The sequence below is a fragment of the Heptranchias perlo genome, unplaced genomic scaffold (genome assembly GCF_035084215.1).
Source record: "Heptranchias perlo isolate sHepPer1 unplaced genomic scaffold, sHepPer1.hap1 HAP1_SCAFFOLD_52, whole genome shotgun sequence".
Lineage (NCBI taxonomy): Eukaryota > Metazoa > Chordata > Chondrichthyes > Hexanchiformes > Hexanchidae > Heptranchias > Heptranchias perlo.
The window spans coordinates 1,755,613-1,761,974 of NW_027139537.1; the positions used below are offsets into that span (position 1 = coordinate 1,755,613).

A 6,362-nucleotide genomic window follows, 5' to 3' on the forward strand; every position below is an offset into this window, starting at 1 on the left:
GAAAAGCTAGTTGCGATGAGGGCACAAAGTGTCTGCAAAGGGATATTGTCAGGTTAAGTGAATGGGCAAACATTTGGCAGATGGAATATAACGTGGCAAAACGTGAAGACATCCACTTTGAGAGGAAAAATAAAAAAGCAAATATTGATTGAATGGTGAAATACTACAAAATGCTGCAGTACAGAGGGATCTGGGTGTCCTCGTACATGAAACACAAAAATTCAACATGTAGTTGCAGCAGGTAATCCGGAAGACAAACGGAATATTGGCCTTTATTTATGTGGGAGCGGAGTGTAAAAGCAGGGAAGTCATGCTGAAACTGTACAGGGTGCTGGTGAGACCGCACCTGGAGGACAGCATACAGTACTGGTGCCCTTATTTAAGGAAGGACATACTTGCATTGGAGGCAGTTCAGAGAATCATAGAAGTTTACAACATGGAAACAGGCCCTTCGGCCCAACATGTCCATGTCGCCCAGTTTGTACCACGAAGCTAGTCCCAATTGCCTGCACTTGGCCCATATCCCTCTATACCCATCTAACCCATGTAACTGTCCAAATGCTTTTTAAAACACAAAATTGTACCCGCCTCCACTACTGCCTCTGGCAGCTCATTCCAGACACTCACCACCCTTTGAGTGAAAAAATTGCCCCTCTGGATCCTTTTATATCTCTCCCCTCTCAGCTTAAATCTATGTCCCCTCGTTATAGCCTCCCCTACCTTTGGGAAAAGATTTTGACTATCTACCTTATCTATGCCCCTCATTATTTTATAGACTTCTATAAGATCACCCCGAAACATCCTACTCTCCAGGGGAAAAAGTCCCAGTCTGTCTAACCTCTCCCTATAAGTCAAACCATCAAGTCCCGGTCGCATCCGAGTAAATCTGTTCTGCACTCTTTCTAGTTTAATAATATCCTTTCTATAATAGGGTGACCAGAACTGTACACAGTATTCCAAGTGTGGCCTTACTAATGTCTTGTACAACTTCAACCAGACATCCCAACTCCTGCATTCAATGTTCTGACCAATGAAACCAAGCATGCTGAATGCCTTCTTCACCACCCTATCCACCTGTGACTCCACTTTCAAGGAGCTATGAATCTGTACTCCTAGATCACTTTGTTCTATAACTCTCCCCGACGCCCCACCATTAACGGAGTAGGTCCTGGCCTGATTCGATCTCCCAAAATGCATCACCTCACATTTATCTAAATTAAATTCCATCTGCCATTCATCGGCCCACTGGCCCAATTTATCAAGATCCCGTTGCAATCCCAGATAACCTTCTTCACTGTCCACAATGCCACCAATCTTGGTGTCATCTGCAAACTTACTAACCATGCCTCCTAAATTCTCATCCAAATCATTAATATAAATAACAAATAACAGCGGACCCAGCACCGATCCCTGAGGCACACCGCTGGACACAGGCATCCAGTTTGAAAAACAACCCTCGAAAACCACCCTCTGTCTTCTGTCGTCAAGCCAATTTTGTATCCAATTGGCTACCTCACCTTGGATCCCGTGAGATTTAACCTTATGTAACAACCTACCATGCGGTACCTTGTCAAAGGCTTTGCTAAAGTCCATGTAGACCACATCTACTGCACAGTCCTCATCTATCTTCTTGGTTACTCCTTCAAAAAACTCAATCAAATTCGTGAGATATGATTTTCCTCTCACAAAACCATGCCGACTGTTCCTAATCAGTCCCTGCCTCTCCAAATGCCTGTAGAAGGTTCACCTGGTTGATTCCAGGTATGGAAGGGTTGTCTCATGAGGAAAGATTGTACAGGTTGGGTCTATACTCGTTGGAGTTTAGAAGAATGAGAGGAGACCTAACCGAAAAATACAAGATTCTGAGGGGACTCGATAGGGTAGATGCTGAGAGGATGGAACCCCTCATGGAGGAATCTAAAACTAGGGGCCATAGTCTCAGAATAAGGGTTCGCCCGTTTAAGACGGAAATGAGGAGGAATTTCTTCTCCCAGAGGGTCATGAATCTTTGGAATTCTTTACCCCAAAAAGCTGTGGAGGCTGAGCCATTGAATACATTCAAGGCTGAGTCAGACAAATTTTTGGTCAGCAAGGGAGTCAAAGGATATGGGGAAAAGGCGGGAAAGTGGAGTTGAGGTAAAAATCAGATCAGCCATGATCTCATTAAATGGCGGAACGGGGTCGAGGGGCCGAATGGCCAACTCCTACTCCCATCTATTTTGGTCTTATGATCACAGGGTGAGGCCCTTTAACTGGACAGGTCACACCGTGAGATCTCATGGTGTGGCCCCTTTAACTGGACGTGCCATACCGTGAGACACGGTCTTTATTGTATTGTATTGCTTCGAAATTGTGAAATTTAATTTTAACTCTGTGTATTCTTAAATTTTATGTAGTAATGTATGTTCTGTAATAAAAAAAGTTTACAGAAACCTTCGAGTGAAATGGGAACCGAATCTACAATGGGCTTATCAGTAAACAGGCATGTTGTCCATTGCTCCACTGGCCCAACTGATACAAGGTAAGTAGGAGCTCACACTCCCAAAGCGCTGCGGTATGAGCAGGTACCGAGTCGATCTCGGTCATGCCCACAGGATTCCACGAGCCCAGGAGTGTCAAAAGGCGCACAGTGAACAATCACCAAAGAGAAAAACCTTAACTGCTTCCCATGGATAGCTCAGCTGGTCGAATCGAAGTGTTTAATACAAAAGTAGATCAAAATCATCCTTAGTGTCGCTGGTTCGAAGTAGTGAACGTGCTTTTGGAATAAGCAGCAATTAGCTCATGGCCGTTCTCATAACTTTACAGACAGCCGACTGCTTAACATGTTGGCGCTGAGGCACAGGAGACCTCTTTTCCGTTCTCAAACATTCAAGCTTTCTGTGTCTGCCCGAAAACGGCTGTTTTGCTCGAGCATTTGCCTCTGCTCACCGGCAGGGAGTGCCTTTGCGTAACAACACTTCAAACCGCTTTCAGGCAAAAGACTTTTGTCAGTCAGTCAGTCAGACAGACAGGGCCTTCGCTGCTCCCTCAAACTCGGGGCCGCTGTTCCTTTCCGGTGACCTCGTCTGCCTTCCGCAGGCTCGGGCTCTTCTCAGCATCATTCACGATTGCTGTGGCTTCCAGTTCTACTGTTGCTCACTTGCTGATGCTCGATACTACCGATTGGAGTAAAGTATTGATTGTATTCAGGGAGGGGGCCAACCCAAGGCAAGATTTCTCTGCTGGTCGTGGAGCCGCTTGGAGGCGAGTGCGAAGCAGCTACTGTGAGGGGCAATTTACAATAAACAACCACAAATATGGAATAAAGGGGGCAGTAGAAACATGGATACAGAATTAGCTGCGGGACAGGAAACAGAGAGTCGTGGTGAACGGTTGCTTTTTCGGACTGGAGGGAAGTATATAGTGTTGTTCCTCAGCGGTCAGTGCTGGGACCACTGCTTTTCTTGATATATATTAATGACTTGGACTTGGGTGTACAGGGCACAATTTCCAAATTTGCAGAGGACACGAAATTGTTTTTTATTCGTTCATGGGATGTGGGCATCGCTGGCCATCCCTCATCGTCCTTGAGAAGGTGGTGGTGAGCCGCCTTCTTGAACCGCTGCAGTCCGTGTGGTGAAGGTTCTCCCACAGTGGAAGGGTAGTAAACAGTAAGAAGAATAGTGATAGACTTCAAGAGGATATAGACACGCTGTTGTCATGGGCGGACACGTGGCAGATGAACATTAACGTAGAAAAATGCGAATTGATGCATTTCGGTGGGAATAACGAGGAGAGACAATATAAACTAGAGGGCACAATTCTAAAATGGGTACAGGAACAGAGAGATCTGGGGGTGTATGTGCACAAATCATTGAAGGTGACAGTGCAGGTTGAAAAAGCAGTTCAAAACCATACGCGATCCATGGCTTTATAAATAGAGGCATAGAGTACAAAAGTATGGAAGTCATGATGAACCTTTATGAAACACTGGTTCGGCCATAGCTGGAGTATTGTATCCACTCCTGGGCACCGCACTTTAGGAAAGATGTGAAGGCCTTGCAGAGGGTGCAGAAGAGATTTACTCGAATGATTCCAGGGATGAGGGATTTTAGTTTCATGGATAGACTGGAGAAGCTGGGATTGTTCTCCTTGGAACAGAAACTTTTGCGAGCAGATTTGATAGAGGTATTCAAAATCATGAATGATTTAGACAGAGTAGATAGAGAAAAACTGTTCCCATTGGCGGAAGGGTCAAGGACCAGAGGACATAGATTAAAGTTGATTGACAAAAGAACCAAATGTGACAGGAGGAAAAACTTTTTTACGCAGCGAGTGGTTAGGATCTGGAATGGACTGCCCGAGGGGGTGATTCAATCATGGAAAGGAAAACATTTGCAGGGCTCTGGGGATGGGGCGGGGGAGTGGGACAAGCTGGATTGCTCTTGCATAGAGCTGGTGTGGACTCGATAGGCCAAATGGCCTCATTCCGTGCTGTAACCTTTCTATGATTCTGATAGAGTGCTCGCTGAGCATGTGAGAGATAGCAGGATCGTTTCTTGTATTCTCCACTCACCTTTTGACTTGGGTCAATTGTCCAGAAACAAAAGTGGTGTCAGTTTTCAGCGAGCCCATGGTCCATGTACTTCTTAAGCTTCACTGCGTGCTACGGCACAGAGGGGTCAAGGGGCAGCAAATCTTTTGGTGTGCTGCAGGCAGCAAAAATTCTTGATTTTGGTCTTGAGCAAAGATGGAAAAAAAAGCTTTAAGATGCCTTCTCTGAGGATTGAACTCAGGACCTTCAGATTATGAGACTGACGCGCTGCCTGCTGCGCTAAGAAGGCACTTGATCCATACATATCCAGGCAGCACTACCAAGTAGGACAGTTTGCAAGTTGTAAAATCATAAACTAATCGGCAGTTTGCAAAAAACTCTCCATCCAGGTGGAAATCGAACCAACAATCTTCTGAATTCTGGCCAGACACGTTCTCCATTGCTCCACTAACCCAGGTTGTGGAGAGTAAGGAGCAGCTCACACTCTCAAAGCGCTGCGGTATGAGCAGGTACCGAGTCAGTCTCGGTCATGCCCACGCAACTCCACGAGTCCGGGAGTGTCAAAAGGCGCACGGTGAACAATCACCTTTGCTGCTTCCCTTCGATAGCTCAGCTGGTAATGCGGAAAACTTGTAGAGATTAAATCTTGAAAGCAAAATTACTCTTAAATCGCTGGTTTAATTCCGGCGCAAAGTAGCAAACTTGCTTTTGGAGCGAATGGTGTTGAGCTCAAGGCCGCTTTCTTCACTTTACAGATTGCTTACTGGTTAAAATATTGGCGCTTTTCCTTTCTCAAACCTGAAAGCTTTCTGTGTCTGTCCGAACATGGCTGATTTGCTCGAGCATTTTCCTCTGCTCACCAGCAGGGAGCGCCTTTGTGCAACAACACGTCAAACCGGACTCACTTTCAGGCAAAAAAGACTTCTCTCAGACAGTCAGACAGGTCTCTCGCTGCTCAGAGGAGTGCCGTTGAGCAGCAATTTTTTTTTATTTTCAAAATATACTTTATTTCATAAAATTTAAGGATGCATACAGTTCAGGGTAAAAATCGCAATTTCAATTCTAAACAATACAAAACAGATCGCACACACTCTGATCCCATTATTTCGATACAATGCAGAGTGCATTTCTTGTCATACATTCTGTGTAATAAAAGGTGGGATGGCTTTACACGGTGCTCTTTCCCCATAGAGCCCTTGTGTAGGCCGCACCGTGCCTCAGTGCATCCCGCAGCACATTCCCCTGGACCTTGGAGTGTGCCAGTCGGCAACACTCGGTCGTGGACAGCTCCTTCAGCTGGAAAACCTGTAGGTTTCGAGTGGACCAAAGGGCCTCCTTCACCGAGTTGATGGTCTTCCAGCAGCAGTCGATATCTGTCTCAGTTTACGTCCTGGGGAACAACCCATGGAGCACAGCGTCCTGTGTTACCGAGGTGTTGGGGATGAACTGGGACAGAGACAAACGCATCTCTCTCCACACATTCTGCGTGAAGGTCCAGTCCACCAGAAGACGGACAACGGTCTCATCCCTGTTGCAGCTTTGAAGGCAGCTCGAGGTGGTGCTGAGATTCCGTGCGTGTTGGAAGGACTGCACTGGGAGGGTCCTTCTCACCACCATCCAGGCCACATCCTGGTGCCTGTTGGTCAGTTCCAGCGACGAGATGTTCTGCCAAATGGCATCAACCGTCTGGTCGGGGAACTGCCCGAATGGATCCACCCTCTCATTTTCCTGCAGGACCCCCAGAACGTTCCTCGTCGACCACTGTCTGACGGCCTTGTGGTCGAAGTGGTTCCTCCTCAGGAAATTCTCCACCTGGGACAGTGGT

General features: G+C 46.6%; 1 non-coding gene across 1 annotated transcript; it reads right to left on the reverse strand.

Annotated features, from left to right (window-relative positions):
• Positions 1-4,753: 4,753 nt before the first annotated feature.
• On the reverse strand, positions 4,754-4,826 carry trnam-cau (transfer RNA methionine (anticodon CAU)). Its single transcript has one exon. It is a non-coding gene; the product is annotated as a tRNA-Met (tRNA).
• Positions 4,827-6,362: the final 1,536 nt, after the last annotated feature.